The sequence below is a fragment of the Trichosurus vulpecula genome, chromosome 8 (assembly GCF_011100635.1).
Source record: "Trichosurus vulpecula isolate mTriVul1 chromosome 8, mTriVul1.pri, whole genome shotgun sequence".
Taxonomy (NCBI): domain Eukaryota; kingdom Metazoa; phylum Chordata; class Mammalia; order Diprotodontia; family Phalangeridae; genus Trichosurus; species Trichosurus vulpecula.
The window spans coordinates 100753238-100770746 of NC_050580.1; the positions used below are offsets into that span (position 1 = coordinate 100753238).

The following is a 17509-nucleotide window of genomic DNA, read 5'->3' on the forward strand; positions in this document are numbered from 1 at the left end:
TCACTGCTCTGATGAGCCAGATAATAAATAATGTGGTGGTGTGATGAAGAGGCCAATGATCAGCTATTACAGGAATGTGAGACAAATAGCAAATCAATAGCAACTGTAACCAGGAAACATCCTAGTAGCTGAACACCGATTGGTAAAGACAGTGGTATTTTGCAGGTGTGCACAAGATTATTACCAGAGCTGTTCTCGGCAGGACGGATTCTCTGTTACCGATTTTTTAAATGGCTCTTGGGCTCTTGCCCTGGAAGGATTTGCAATACTGAAAGTTGACATGAAACAGGGGAGAGTTTCAGATCCAATAATATTCAGCAAATTTATTTAAGCACCTACTGTGTGCCCCAGTAGTGTGCTTGGCCCTGGAAAAGATACAACATTTACAGAAGACACAGTCCCTCCATGGAGCTGAGCACTTAAGGGCATTGATGTAAAATAAATTGAAGATGAACACTGTAGAAATGCATAGCCTCAAAGACTATTTGAGAAAATACCTCCTTTGCAAGGGGGAGGGTAGGGGAAGAGGTCTTAAATGTGGAACACTGCATATAATTTAGGGCTTTTTTTAATGAATTGATAAGTTTTATGATTTTTTTTCTTCTTCCTGTTTTTCTTTCTTTAAAAATATTCTTTGTTATAGGGAATGGCATTTGGGGGGAGGAATAGCAATTGTGAAACTATTTTAAGAGAATCGGTCAGTCAATAAGCATTTATTGAGCACCTACTGGCAACTTAGAGAAATTTAGGAGACATAAAACGAAAGATATCAATAACAATTTGTTTTAAAATGTAATTCACAGTGTATAGAGGGGCAGCTAGGTGATGCAGTGGATAGAGCCTGGCCATGGAATCTGGAGGACCTGAGCTCAAATCCCCCCTCAGATGTGGGCAAGTCCACTTTACCCTGTTTGCCTCAGTTTCCTCATCTGTAAAATGAGCTGGAGAAGGAAATGATGAACCACTCCAGTTTCTTTGCCAAGAAAACCCCAAAATGGAGCCACAGAGAGTTGGACACAACTAAAATGATTTGACAACCACCACAAGAACAAAGTATAGAATTGTTGGGTAATAGACTGCAGGATTTTAAAACTTGAGCTATTCTTAATCTGGCCATAGAAGTCAGCATAGCTTCTGGAGTTAATTCACTGCACTCCTATTGACATCAACAGAATATCAATTCCAAGAATGGTTTAATTTTAGACTCTATAGCCTGTATCTCCTTAGCACAGTGCCTTGTACACTCTAGGAATTAATAAGTGTTTGTTAATTTGAATTTAATTATAGTCTGGTAGAGGGATAGATAAGACACAGAGGTAACTATAATACATAATATTAGAACATTTCACTTACCATCTATAAAATGTGGAATTTGGATTAGATGAACTCCAAGAGCTCTCCCAGGTCTAGATCTGTTATGGCAAAGATAAGTAAATCAGAGAGCTGCAAAATGAAAGTCATTTATGAAGTTTAAAGGGGGGACCATTTTTTATTAGCTGCAGAATCAGGCCTTATGAAGGAAGTGGTTTTGTGTCAGACTTTAAAGGATGGTTAGAAATTCAGCAGGCAAAAAGACAAATATACAGGATGTCCCTAAAGTCTGGACATATAGGAAAAAATGCGTGTTTTGAAATATTTGGAATATTAACAGAACTTAGCCCCCTTGACTTCTTTTTCTGGGGTATGCTAAGGGAGAAGGTATACTCAATGAAAATCACAGATGCCACACACTTGATTGAATGCATAAAGAGTGAATGTGCTAAAATTGACGGCGATGGGGAGTTATTGCATCGAGCTCATGTGACTCTTGAAAAGCAATTCAACCTTTGCATCACAGATGATGGAAATTATATTGAACATGTTATTTGTTAATATTCCAATTAAATAAAATGTGGTTGAAAATTTCATTGATTTCATTTCTTGAAAATCTGCATTTTTGCTATGTGTCCAGACTTTAGGTACACCCTATACAGAAAACTGTGAAATATAAAGTAGTTTGTGGGGGGAAGTGAGAGCACTAGCGGCTGTGAGGATCAGGACAGGCTTCAAGGAGCAGCTAGGTGGTGCAGTGGATAGAACACCAGCCCTGGAGTCAGGAGGATCTGAGTTCAAATCCAGCCTCAGACACTTAATACTTAGAAGCTATGTGACCCTGGACAAGTCCCTTAACCTTGATTGGCTGTGGAAGTGGTGCAGAAAGGACAGAATTCAAGCAGAAAGTGGTACCTGAGCTGTGTCTGAAAGGAAGAGATGCGTCCTATGAGGCGGAAATAAACGAGGGAATACGTTCCAGGCATGTGGCAAGCAACATCAGCTGGGGTAAGGAGAAATTAAGCAGACCTCAAATAAATTTTGTAATTCAGAGTGTGAAAATGATACAAGAAGTAATTAAGACAGATTCAGCAGAGTGGGAGGGAGAGTTAGTTACTGTATCAGTGTAGAAGATAGAATCCCAGAGCTAGAAGGACCTGGGATTTAGTTCCTAAGCTTTCCTTTTTCAAGTAAGGGATTCGAGGTCCCATGCTCTTCTGTGCTCAGGTGAGAGGCTCACTGAGGCTCCCTTCCTCACAGGTAGTGCTGGGATTGTTCCTCATCCTCCCTAGGTTGGTGGGGGTGGGGTGGGGGTGGGTGGGGAGGTAATGGTTGGGGGAAGCTTGTGGAAGGAGAGAGGCTAGTCTGCCTGGAAAGGACAGAGAAAAGGGAAAGAGAGCAGGGTATGAGGCAAGAATAGGATAAAGCAGATTGAGGATTTATGGGATGGAATGAGAGATGGAGGAAATCAGTAAATTGAAGTCCTCTGTCCGTATAGTTGGCTTTCTGTTCCCCATTCCTCAGCCAGCTTCTGAGAGCACGTGCTTTTCACTGTCGTCTGCTGCAAAAGTAACTAGCACATGTATTAAATATCTCCCCAAATGGGGAAAAGCCCCAGTGACCCTACCCTAGTTATAAATCTGAGTTAGTGGGGGCTGAGCCAAGATGGCGGCTGGAAAGCAGGGATTTGCCTAAAGCTCTTCCCCCGGAACCTCCAAACACCTATAAAAATGGCTCTAACAAATTCTACAACTGCAGAACCCACGAAATAGAAGAGGGAAGCAGGGCTCTAGCCCAGGACAGCCTGGATGGTCGCTGGGTAAAGTCTATCACACAGAGCTGGGAGTGGAGCAGAGCAGAGCCCTGGACCAACCAGACCGGGAGCCAGGCAGAACAGGCCCTAGCACTCTGAGTCAGTGAGCTGTGGCAGTTACCAGACTTCTCAACCCACAAACACGAAAGACAACAGAGAAGGTTAGTGGGAAAAAACTGCAGGGACAGAGTGAAAAGAGTTCAAGGTTAGGCCACCGCCCTGGGGGCAGTGGAGGTGGTGCAGCTACAGAACTACAGCTACAGTTGCTTTTGGCCCTAGGCCCACCTGGTGGGAGGAATTAAGTGGTGGATCAGAGTGGGAGTGCAGAGCCTGCTCAGATGTGAGTCATGATCCAGGTTGCCGGTTCTTGGGGGAGGAGGAGCACTGGTGTGGCAGACCTTGCTATATAGAAAAAGCTCTGAAAACAACAGCGCAGCCCCTCAAGCTTGGGACAAAGTACTCTTTACAAGCAGTCATACCCTGACGAAAAACTCAAGGGTCAAGTAAGTTGGCTGGGAACATGGCCAGGCAGCGAAAACAGACTCAGATTCAGACTCAGACTTTGGAATCTTTCTTTGGTGACAAAGAAGACCAAAACATACAGCCAGAAGAAGTCAACAAAGTCAAAGAGCCTACATCAAAAGCCTCCAAGAAAAACATGAACTGGTCTCAGGTCATGGAAGAGCTCAAAAAGGATTTGGAAAAGCAAGTTAGAGAAGTAGAGGAAAAATTGGGAAGAGAAATGAGAAGGATGTGAGAAAACCATGAAAAACAAGTCAATGACTTGCTAAGGGAGACCCCAAAAAATGCTGAAGAAAACAACACCTTAAAAAATAGACTAACTCAAATGGCAAAAGAGCTCCAAAAAGCCAACGAGGAGAAGAATGCCTTGAAAGGCGGAATTAGCCAAATGGAAAAGGAGGTCCAAAAGACCACTGAAGAAAATACTACTTTGAAAATTACATTGGAGCAAGTGGAAGCTAGTGACTTTATAAGAAATCAAGACATTATAAAACAGAACCAAAGGAATGAAAAAATGGAAGACAATGTGAAATATCTCATTGGAAAAACCACTGACCTGGAAAATAGATCCAGGAGAGATAATTTAAAAATTGTTGGACTACCTGAAAGCCATGATCAAAAAAAGAGCCTAGATATCATCTTTCAAGAAATTATCAAGGAGAACTGCCCTGATATTCTAGAAGCACAGGACAAAATAGAAATTGAAAGAATCCACCGATCACCTCCTCAAATAGATCCCAAAAAGAAATCTCCTAGGAATATTGTTGCCAAATTCCAGAGCTCCTAGACCAAGGCAAAATACTGCAAGCAGCCAGAAAGAAACAATTTGAGTATCGTGGAAACACAATCAGGATAACACAAGATCTAGCAGCTTCTATATTAATGGATTGAAGGGCTTGGAATAGCATATTCTGGAGGTCAAAGGAGCTAGGATTAAAACCAAGAATCACCTACCCAGCAAAACTGAGTATCATGCTCCAAGGCAAAATATGGATTTTCAATAAATAATGGACTTTCAATCTTTCTCAGTGAAAAGACCAGAGCTCAATGGAAAATTTGACTTTCAAACACAAGAATCATGAGAAGCATGAAAAGGTAAACAAGAAAGAGAAATCATAAGGGACTTACTAAAGTTGAACTGTTTTGTTTACATTCCATGTGGAAAGATGATGTGTATAATTCATGAGACCTCAGTATTAGGGTAGCTGACGGGAATTTACATACATATACATATACATATATACATATACATATATATATATGTATATATATATATATATATATATAATATATATATATATATAGACAGAGGGCACAGGGTGAGTTGAATATGAAGGGATGATATCTAAAAAATAAATCAAATTAAGGGATGAGAGAGGAATATATTGAGAGAGGGAGAAAGGGAGAGATAGAATGGGGTAAATTATCTCGCATAAAAGTGGCAAGAAAAAGCAGTTTTGTTGGAAGGGAAGAGGGGGCAAGTGAGGGGGAATGAGTGAATCTTGCTCTCATTGGATTTGACCTGAGGAGGGAATAACATACACTCAATTGGGTATCTTACCCCACAGGAAAGAAAGAGGAAGGAGATAAAAAAGGGGGATGTTAGAAAGGAGGGCAGATAGGGGGAGGAGGTAATCAAAAGCAAACACTTTTGAAAAGGGCCAGGGTCAAGGGAGAAAATTGGATAAAGGGGGATAGGATAGGAAGGAGCAAAATATAGTTAGTCTTTCACAACACAAGTATTGTGGAAGGGTTTTACATAATGATACACATGTGGCCTATGTTAAATTGCTTGGACTCATTAGGGAGGGTGAGTGAGGAGGGTAGAGGGGAGAGAATTTGGAACTCAAAGTTTTAAAAGCAGATGTTCAAAAAAAGTTTTTGCATACAACTAGGAAATAAGATATACAGGCAATGGGGCACAGAAATTTATCTTGCCCTCCAAGAAAGTAAGGGAAAAGGGGATGGGAGGGAGTGGGGTGACAGAAGGGAGGGCTGACTAGGGAATGGGGCAAACACAATATATGCCATCTTGGAGTGGGGGGAGGGTAGAAATGGGGAGAAAATTTGTAATTCAAACTCTTGTGAAAATCAATGCTGAAAACTAAAAATATTAAATAATTAAAAATGTGGAAAAAAATAAATCTGAGTTAGTTAGGTCAAGCAAAGTTGTTGAGGACCTTGAATGTCTAGCAAAGGAATTGAAATTTTACTTAGCAGATAGTAGGGAGCCATTGAAGATCTTTGAGCAGAGGAGTGATACAACCAGACTTGTGTATAAGAAAGATTAGTCTGATGGGAGCATGAAGGGGTGGGAGTGGAGTATAGAGGCAGGAGGACATGTTAAATAGGCAATAATAAAGGTGTGAGGAAGGTGTGTATTTGGGGGAGCCAATGGGGCAAGAGAGGATGTTTCTGAGGTGGAACTATTAGGCTTTGGTAAGGGAAGTGTGGGAGAGGAAATAGTCAAAGATAATCTCAAGGTTTCAAGCACGGGAGACTGGTGGCACTAGTGGAAAAAAGATCAGTCAGAAGAGCACCTCTGGCTGTGGTATGGACCCCTTAGTGGGCCAACTCCCTAACAGCAGAGTGGCTGCTGAACAGGACTACCGCTCCCCACCTTTACCTCTTGGTTTATATGGAATAGAGTACCGTATTTCCTCATGTATAAGATGCTTCCATGTATAAGATACACCTTAATTTTGGGGCCCAAAATTTGAAAAAAAAATGTATTACATAAAGTTATTAAACTCAAGTTTTCTTCATCATAAAATTCATACGACTCCTCATCACTGTCAAAACTCCCATCCATTAGCTTGTCCTCATATGTGTTTGATGACAAATTACTGTCTTCATATATTGCCTCGTCCTCAGTTCCATCTATGACCTTTGAAATGCCACACTTCTTAAATGACTTGACAATGATTGCAATCTTGATATTATCCCAGGATCTTTTCACCCAGTTACAAACTTCTCCTATAGTTGGTTTCTTTGCTCTTGCCTCTCACGGCCTTCTTCTGCTGTGGCATTTTCAGTAGGGTTTCTTCTTCCCGTAGCCAGTCTTGCACGACTTTCATTCACTTTTGCAAACTGGTTCACTTTTAACTTGAATTCAGCATTGTACGAAAATCTTTTCTCATTTCTGGGCAGAACGTGGCAAAATAATATACCAGTAACAAATGTGAAACAATGAGTGCAAAGACAACAAGCGCGAAAAAGCTGGAAATGCAAGTAAAAAAAATCTATAACCACTGCATAAGACGCAACCAGTTTTTAGACCCCAAATTTTTCAAAAAAGGGTGCATCTTATACATGGGAAAATATGGTAAATCCAATCAAAATTCCCTATTGCTGTCCAAGGTACCACCATCTTTGGCGGCAGCTAGGTGAAGTAATGAATAGAGCACTGGTCCTGGAGTCAGGAAGACCTGAGTTCAAATCTAGTCTTAGACCCTTACTACCTATGTGACCCTTGTCCCTTGCTCAGTTTCTTCATCTGTAAAATGGAAATAATGATAATAATATCTATCTCCCAGAGATGTGGTGAGGATCAAATAAATTAATGTTCGCAAAGCATTTCGTGAATCCTAAAGCACTATATAAATGCTAACAATTGTTATCCTTCCAATTTCTCAGGATTGAAACCTTAGTGTCTCCCTTAATTTTTCAAGCTAACTCTCCTTTAGCCTATGTAATCCAATCAGTAGCCAAATCTTGTACCTTCTAATCTCCAGAACATCTCTTGTGTTCCTACTAATCCCTCCCCTAATATCTATTACCCAAGGGCGGGGCTTCATCATCTGTCATCCAAACAATTTCAAGAGTTTCCTATCTGGTCTCCTTGCCTCAAGGCTTTAAAGCTGCTAAATCAATCTCCTTCAAGTTTCAGGTCTGACCACATTATCCCCCTTATTCAATGACTACGGTGACTTTCCATTGACTCTAGCATTAAATATGTCTTTATCTCATCATTTTAAAATATGTATTACTTGAGTGAGTTTTATAATGTACACTATTATTAATATAGCACTACATAATTTATAAATAGGAGGATGATATTGTTCTAGATGGTAGAGCCCTGGACCTGGAATCTGGAAAGCCTGTGTGCAAATGTAGCCTCAGAAACTTACTAGCTACATGATGCTGGACAAGTCATTTAACTGCTGCCTGCTTCAGTTTTCCCTTCTATAAAATGGGGATGATAATGACACCTTTCTCCCAAGGGTTGTTGTGAGGATAAAATGAGATAAGATTTGTAAAAGACTTTGAAAACCTTAAAGTACTATCTAAATGCTAGCTATTATGGTACTGGAGCTGGTATGCTCATAATTTTTTTTTTTTTACTGAAGGGGTTCATAATTTTAAAAGTTTGGAGACTGCTGGTCTAGATAACCATATTTCTATGCCTTTTTAGGAATTAAGGACAGAAAATTTTCAAATGTTCCCTTTACATTTCTTTTCATTGACAGCACATTTTGTCCCCCCCAACACACACACATATACTGCGCCCTCCACATGACCCACATCAATAATTTAACATTTAGCTTTTTTATCTCATTCAATATATATCCCACCCATAATTATCTTCTGATTTATTTATTATTATTCATTATTTATCCACTAAGGAGTTACTTGAAAATGTTGTCAAGGGGATCGATTTCCTGATGACTTTAGAGTCTAAGCTATTGAAGACAGAAAAAGCACAGAATCATTGAATTGAAGAATTGGACACTACCTCAAAGACCATGTAGCACAACCTATATCTGATCAGGAATGCCTTTCACAACACTCCTGAAAATTGGTCAAGCTTTTGCTTGAAGACTCCCCATGAGGAGGAAGGCACTACCTTCCAGGGCATCCTGTTTCATTTCCGAATAGCTCTAATTGCAAGCTTGCCCGTAGTAGGCATTTCATTTATTCCTAACATCAAGCTGAAACCTGCCATTCTGCAACTTCTGCCCCTCCCTCTTGTCCTTAGCGGTCAGGAAAATCAAGTCTAATCCCCTTACCATTCAAGGGCTCTTCAAGATCTTTGAAGTCAGCTATCTAGCTCCCCGTGCCCAAATCTCCAGCTATCCCATCCCCAAATTTCAGACAGCTGCTATTTGACCTATAAGGGTTTTGAGTATCCACATGATTATTACATTGAGAAATCAAGCCAACCAACCACACCAAGATAATACTTACTGGAAGCTGGGCTGCTGTGGTAGACGTTCTTGGGAAATTCCACTTGACCCCAGATCTCCAGAACACACTCTTAAGGGTCCTTCTTACTTCTGCTGTGTAGCTCAGGCAATGAAGTGATGATTAAGTACAATCTTTGTCTGAAATCTGAGTCAGAAGGAATTTCCCAAGCCAGCACCTTCCTGTGGGCTTATTCTGACCCCGAGAGTGAGTGAAAAATAAGAATAAATCAAGGGCATTTACCCTTGTACTGGCTTGGCAGGTGACTCTGAAGAGCGCCCAATAAACTTCTGGATACAAAAAGAAAGTTGTCACCCACAGTCTTTTTTTTTCCTCTTTTCTTCTTTGAATCAAATCTGATTACACACCCAGTCTTTGCTTTTTACAGGAACTACTCTGGTGGAAATTTCTTTCTTTCCTTTAACACTTCTCACCCAAATGCCTCAATCAATGGACTCTTAACTCTTTCCATTCTCTGCTAGAGAAGGTAGTGAGGTTTGCCTATTGGAAGGTGGGGAAAGTCCTGGAGAGATTGTGTCCTGTAAACACCCATACCCACATATCCCTCCAGTGGTTTTCAGGAAGTTTTGTTTATTAATGCACAATGGGATTATTTTCATCAGGGTCAAAGGTAGCAGAGATAAGCATGATTACCTATAGCATTTCCCTGTAATCCCTGAAAGGCATACATACAACAGAAAATGTCAGCTTTCTAAAAGTTCAGTAGTTTGGGTACCTCTTGAGCATTTGAAACACTTTTATTTAGGTGAAAGATGTTAAAGTCATCTAAGACTGGGGTTGATTTGATCTCTTAGGGAGGCGCGTTGAAATGGTACATTCCTCCCCCATCCCCCAAAATTTAATCTTTTCTATAAAAGACAGCCTGGTGTTGTGGAAAGAGCAGTGAACTTGGAAGCTGACCTAGACCAACCCCCTCATTTTATAGATGAGCAACCTTAGACTTTTAGATTGGAATCGACTGGTTCCTCCTCTATCCCTTTGCCTAGGTTGTGCTCCATGCCTAGAACACACTCTCTCATTGCCCCTGAGACTGCTTGGTTTCCTGCAAGGCTCAACTTGTGTCTCTTTTCTACATGAGACCTTTCCTAATCCTCTCCTCTCTCTAGGTGTTAGTCCCTTCCCCCCAACAAAATTAATTTATTTTTCCTTTGAATACATTTTGCCTTTACTTACCTGAGAGCATGTTGTTTCCACTGAGTTGACTGTAAACTCCTGGAGGGTAGGGACTGTTTTGTTTTTTTGTCTCTGTATCTCTATCACCTAGCACAGTGTCTCCCATGTATTAGGTTCTTTTTAAATGTTTACTGAATATTAATCAATCAATTAACATTTATTAAATGCCTACTATGTGCCAGGCACTGTGCAAAGTGCTGGGGATTCAAAAGGGGCAAAAGACAGTCCCTTCCCTGTAGGAGCTTACAGTCTAATAGGAGAGACAACATGCAAATAAATAAATACATGCAAAGCAAGTTTTATTTTCATATATATATATGTATACACAAACATATATACACATGCATACACACACACACATATATAAATATAATTGTTGTTGATCTGCTTTTCAGTTGTGTCTGACTCTGATACCATTTGGGTTTTCTTGGCAAAGATACTGGAGTGGTTTGCCATTTCCTTCTTTCATTTTACAGATAAAGAAACTGAAACAAATAGGATTAAATAACTTGCCCAGGGTCATATAGCTAGTAAACAGCTGAGGTCAGATTTGAACTAAGGAAGATGAGTCTTTATGATTCCAAGCCTGGCACTCTATCCCCTGTGCAACATAGCTGTGTACAACAGAAATAGGAAATAGTTAACAGAGGGAAGGCACTAGAATTAAGAGAGGCTGGAGAAGGTTCCCAGTAAAAGATAGAATTTTAGTTGGGATTTAAAGTAAGCCAGGGACATCAGTAGTCAAAGTGGAGGAAGAAGAGCATTTTAGGTATGGGGAATAGCCAGAGAAATTTAACATTAAATTCCTGGCTTCAGCATTACTTGCTATTGGATCTTGGGCAAATCTTTTAATCTTTGTGAGTTTCAATTTCCCAACTGTAACAGGGGGATAATAAAAATGAGGTCAGCATTTTGCAAGATATGAAAAAGCTGTAGAGATGTGAATGATTATTATGCTTTATTAGAAGTCATTTGTTTTAGTCTTTCACATTATGATATTTCCTTTTATTTGACAGCTTTAGTCAAGATGAATTCAAGTAGCATTCGTGACTTTGTTGGTTATTGTGTGCCAGAGATAGAAATCAGAAATTTTAACTTCTAATTTTTAATTTTCTAATTCAAAAAGGAAAATAAAACATCTTTGGGATATGATTCCATGATTGTTTTTCTGGGTGTAAGATGTAACTTTTTAATTAGATTGAGGAAATATTCTTTACCATCTTTCTGTTTATTTCTTGGCAAAGAATAGTAACAGATCCAGCTAATTCAGACAGTAAATTATTTTGACTTTCATCATCTAGTTAATTGCTTCAGTAAACCACTTTTGGGAAAGATGTAGAGACCTAACCCAGTGGAGATATAATAGGAGTTTCATCAGGGGGCCCAGAACAACTGAGTATCCCAAATCTACTTGGTAAAATGACAGGATGAAAGATGGCAGGGTACAGAGACAATGAAACATAAGGTTTCATCTTTCAGACTTGGTACCATTTTTACCTTGTAAAGGTATATCCCTTTCAGACTATGTTTAGACCAGTTGCATTCAAAAGGGCCAGGATATTCAACCAGAGATGGTAGAAATAAGAGATTTGGCCTTGGCCTCTGGGATGGCCTTGATGAGAATTTAAGAAGAGAGGATTCGTTTGTGGAGTCATTTGACAAGATATGAAGGGATCCACCATTAAAGAGTTTGGCTTTACCTTTTTACCTTGTACCTCTTGGAGAATGAATCAGATCCCCACCCCATCAGAAGGGGCTTTCTCTTTCCTCTCCACCATCATGGTCAATGGTGTCTTACAGTAGAGGCACATGGCAAGGAGTCTAATCAAATCGAAGAAAGGTGTTACAAGTTTGGCACCTGGAACTGGGATCCTGCTTGAGAAATGATTCCAGAGCTGAGACTCCTAATCGTTCTAAGATAAGACCTCTTGTTGTTTCTGAAAGTGCAGAGAAGTAGGCCAGGCCAGGATTTCAGTTATGTCCAAAGTTGAAGTCAATGAACAAGCATCCACAAGAGTAGCATCTGGTACCATCCAGTTGAGTTGAGTCTTAGGAGAACTATAAGGCCATCAAGGACTCTGCTGCTTCAGTGGGAGTTGTCCTTTCTTTTACATGCCTTGGCTGCACATGTATGCCTTTCTGCTTGTGAACTCTAGATGTGTCTAGTTTTTTCGATGTCATGGTGTCTTTGTGGAAGTGTCCCAGGTTTATGGGGGAGATTTTGCATTACTACTGTTTTTACTATGCTATTTCAGTAAAAGACTTTGCCTTGACATTTATGAGTTGTTTAATTGCATATTTTGGCTGACTAGAATAAAGGTAAACAGATATGTAGAGGCTGATGAGCTGCAGCTTGAGGAATGGTAACCCACAGATGACCTCGAACCTGGGTCCCATGAGAACCTAACCTACAAGTATGACTCTGTTACCTCCCTCTTTCATTCTGTAATTTCATTAAGAATGGGCCCAGTGATGGACCCACTATATGTCTGTTGTCCAAAGACCAGACTAGCTACTTAAATTCATTACTCATTACTAAATTTGCCCCAGGATAATGAATTTTTTTGGCTGCAGCAAATCCCCAAGACCATCTCTTGTAGAGGCAGGTGGGTGAAACGGAAGGAGCATTGAATTTGATGTCAAGAGAAACTGAAGTCTGAATCTTGCTCCTAATTCTGGAGTCTTTTTGCATCGCCAGTGCTTAGCACAGTGTCTGGCCTATTTATTGTTGAGTCATTTTAGTCGTGTCTAACTCTTTGTGATCCCATTTTGGGTTTTATTGGCAAAGATATTGGAATGGTTTGCCATTTCCTTCTCCTGCTCATTTTACAGATGAAGAAATTGAGGCAAACAGGGTTAAGTAACTTTTCCAACGTCACACAGCTATTAAGTGTCTGAGGGCAGATTTGAACTCAGGTCTTCCTGACCCCAGGCCCATCACTCTATCCACTGTGCTACCTAGCTGCCCAGAGGGGAAATAGCTCTGGGTAATTATCTTAACGTTGAGACCTTAGCATGAGAAGAGATCTGAGTTTGAACGTGGGGGAGGGTCCTGAGAAGAAACAGGGGAAGCAGTACCAATGGGCCATTGGCATAGGAAGAACACTTGGATCAGAGACATCCAAGAAGTTGAAGAAAAGCTTCAGCCACTTTCTGATCTTGTCCAGAAAAGATATGGCCTCTACAAACTCATCCATGTGTCTGCTTAAGGTTCTGCAGATACTTCTGTTTCTTTTTTAAACCTGACCTGAAAATACACAAAGCCAAAGCAAGAGATTGCTTTAGTGCCCAGGCTCCCACTGACTCAGGCTGGCAATTCCTGGGATCAATACAATCATCCTGACCTCTTTAAGATGATAAGAATTTTCCTGTTTCACTTGCCAAGTTGGCAGAAACATCAACTCTTACCATTTCCAGAATTTTTTTTTAATTTTTAACTGGCATGTCTCCACACCCAAGTAGGCACCAACCGATCTGCAGGTATCTGGAACAACAAAGAAATACCTTTCCACTTTGTTCAGGAAACATCTTGTCTAATGACCTTAACCCTCAGCAGGAACAATCACCTTTTGTTTGGACTTCAGAAATTCCCAAAGATGAGAGTCAACACAACCATCCAGGAGAGCCCTCTCTCCTGAATGAGGCTCTCACTATTTCCAGATTCCTATCATCTTGCCAATGATTTGAAAGGAAGTCCCCTATCTGTCTTTTAACTCAGCCTGCCAGATTGCAGAGTTAAAGGATATTAGAACTGGATAGGGCTTTAAGACATCAGCTTTCTCAAAGGTGACATCTTACCAAGGCCAAAAGATGTGCCCAAGGTCACACCACTAATGACTGGTAGAGGTGGGGCTGGGAATCAGAGTTGTTTTAATTTATATCTCTTTAATTAATAATGGCTTAGAGAAAAATGCTATTGATAGCTTGCTTGCTTTCTTTTGAGAGCTGCTTATTCATACCCTTTGATAATCTATCTATTGAGGAATGGCTATTTTGTCAAATATTTGTATTACTTCCCTAAATAGGTTGGATATCAGATCTTTATTAGAGAAATTTTCCACAAATATTTTCCCCAGCTAAATTCCTTTCTAATACTAACCACATTTTTATTTATTTATTTTTTTAATTTTAAATTTTTTTTAGCACCAAAAAGGGCTTTTAAAGAAAAGAACAGGGCCAAGTTTCTCCTTCCAAATGCAGAATTTACATTAAAATAGGTTTACAAATCATTGTTCTCCCACCTTGATTCTTCTGTAGCCCCATGTGAGAGCCCCCAGAAATTGAGCAGCATCTGAGTTACTAACAGGAAAGGCAATCCAGCTGCCCCCTTCCTAGTTGTATTCTGATGACTAACGGATTATCCAACTGGCTCAGAGCTGCTCCCAAACACAGGAGGCAGTGACTAAGCTGTCAAGGAAAAGGGATACTGAGGATGCCACCAGTCAAAGAGACGAACACTGTGCACGGGGTCCAAAATGACTTGTACACCCTGTTCACTGTGTAGTTTCCGACCATTCTGGACAGGAGTGTCCTGGAACACCAGCCTCACCCGATGGTGCCTCATGTCAGTAGTCACGTTGATGGTAAACAGGGTAAAAATCATGCCCATGACAATGGGGATAAAGATGAAATTGAGAGTGGTGACTTGTAGGAGGCAGCAGTCCTGGTCTGGGTTGATGTGAACGTCTTCATACTGAACAGGAGGTTGCAGGCCTCCCACACACTTACTCTTTAACCTAGGGGACTGTTTTTTGAACTTGAAGATAATTCCCACATTGGTTCTTGTCTGTTCCCAACTATCTTTTTTACCAGAAAAGCAGACATTTGGAATTCTTTAAAGTGCTGGGAGTGGTCTCTGGAATGGCTGGATTCTTGGAGATTCGAGCAGTAAACGGCTCATACATGTGGTACAGAGACCGGACCACACATGCCCGGAGACAGCGCAGCTTCTCCATAGACTCTGGCCTCAGGCGGAGGGGCAGGTAGGCGTCCGGTGTGTAGTGCCTTCGATACAATCTGGTCCAAAAGGCGGCAGTGCAAGTGACCATCCAGGCGTCCTTACAAATCAGGGAAAACTTCACTATGTCCTCAGGACGAATGTCGGAGGCCAATAAAAGCCAAATATCCATGGGATACTCTTCTCCAACAGCCCCCTCAGGGTCTTCTTTGTGCCTCTTGCTTTTCTTTTTTCTGGAGACGGTCTGCTCCTGGATGCTCTCCTCTTGGGCATCCATCTCATCACTGCTGTCACAGGGCTCCCCAGCCCCAAAGGAAACTTCTTCTGTGGGGACCTGGGAGGCTTCCAAGCCACACAAAGATTTCACTTCCTGCTGGATAGATAGCATTGGCAACAGCTTTTTTGACTCGTTCAGACTTCACGACCGCCAGATCCGAGTTGGCATAATCTGCCACAGTCACTCCAGGCGTCGTGGGCCCGGAACTTGAGTCGTTTTCGTCTCTTGGGTATGGCTGCGGGCTCGGGGCGGGGACAGCTGCGGCCTAGCGGGCCCGGGCCCTGGGCCATGTCTCGGGCCGGCAGGAAGGCCCGGAGAGCAGCGGACCAGTTCCTCCTGGCTCCGCGTCCATCCCACACCCAGGGCCCGCAGTTCTCGCTAGACCTCCGGCTCCCAGTCTAACCGCATTTTTAAAAAAGGATTTTTATTTTTATTTTCAGTTCTAAATTCTCCTCCTCCCCCACCTATTGAGAAAGCAAGGAATGTAATATCCGTTATATATATATATATATATATATATATATATACATATATATATATGTATATATATATATATATCGAGTCATACAAAACATATTTTCCCATTAGCCATCTTCTGAAAACAAAAACAAGACAAATAAATAAAGAAAAAAATGCTTCGATCTATACTCTAAGTCCAGCAGTTTTATATCTGGAGGTGGATAGCATTTTACATCATCAATCCTTTGGAATTGTGGTTGATCATTGAACTGCTCAGAGTTACTAAGTCACAACTGATCTTTACACTATTGCTGTTACAATATAGATTGTTCTTCTGGTTCTGCTCACCTAATTTTGTATCAGTTCATATAAGTTTTCCCAGATTTTTCTGAAACCATTGCCTTCATCATTTCTTACAGCACTATAGTATTCAATTATATTCGTGTACCATAACTTGTTCAGCCATGCCCAATTGATAGACATCCCTTCAGTTTCCAGTTCTTTGCTACCACAAAGAGAGCTGCTATAAATATTTTTGTACATATTTCTTCCCTTTCCTTTTCCTTTGATTTTCTTGGGGTACAGACCTAGTAGTGGTATTGATGGGCCAAAGGGTATGTACAGTTTTATAGCCCTTAGAGCATAGTTCCAAATCATTCTGCAGAATGTTCACAGATCTAGTTCACAGATCCATCAACAGTGCATTGGTGTCCCAATTTTTCCACATCTCCAACATTTGTCATCTTACTTTTCCATCATGTTAGCCAATCTGATGGGTTTAAGGTGGTACCTCAGAGTTGTTTTCATTTGTATTTCTCTAATTATTAGTGATTTAGACATTTTATATGATTATTGATCGCTTTGATTTCTTTCTCTGAAATCTGCCTGTTCACATCTTTTGACCTTTTATCAATTGGAAGAATGGCTCTTATTTTTATATATTTGGCTCAGTTCTTTATATTTTTTGATAAATGATGTCTTTATCTGAGAAATTTGCTATCTCCCCCCCCCCCCCAGTTTCCTGCTTTCCTTCTAATTCTGGCTGCATTGGCTTTGTTTGTGCAAAAACTTTTTTTTTGTAATAAAAATTATTCATTTTGCCTCTTGTGAACTCCTCTCTCTCTCTTTTGGTCATGAACTCTTCTCCTATCCATAGATTTGACAGGTAATTTCTTCCATGCTTCCCCAATTTGCTTATAATATCCCTTTGTGTCTAAATCAAGTATTCATTTTGAATTTATCTTGGTATATGGTGAGATGTTGGTCTATGCCTAGTTTTTGCTAGACTACTTTCCAGTTTTCCCAGAAGTTTTTGTCAAATAGTGAGTTCTTTGCCCAATATATGGGATCTTTGGGTTTAGCAAACATTAGTTTACTAGTGTTCATTTGCTTCTATATATTTTGTACCAAAGCTACTCCACTGATCAACCACTCAGTTTCTTATCCATTGTTTTGATGACAACGACTTTGTAACATAGTTTGAAATCTGGTACTGCTAGTTCCCCTTATTTCACTTTTTCCTTTAATATTCTTGACCTTCTGTTGCTCCAGATGAATTATGTTATTATTTTTTCTAGCACTATAAAATAATTCATTGGTGGTTTGATTGGTGTAGTATGGAGTAAATAAATCAATTTAAGCAGAATTGTCATTTCTACTAAATTGGATCATCCTACCCATGAGCAATTAATATTTTTCCAATTTTTATGTCTGTCTTTATTTGTGTGAAAAATGTTTTGAAATTGTGTTCATATAGTTCAAGTATTTGTCTTGGGAGGTAGAGTTCCAAATA

The 17509-nt window shown here is 40.3% G+C and overlaps 1 pseudogene; it reads right to left on the minus strand.

Annotated features, from left to right (window-relative positions):
* Positions 1-14426: 14426 nt before the first annotated feature.
* Positions 14427-15548, minus strand: LOC118829289 (annotated as a pseudogene).
* Between the last annotated feature and the right edge of the window lie 1961 nt (positions 15549-17509).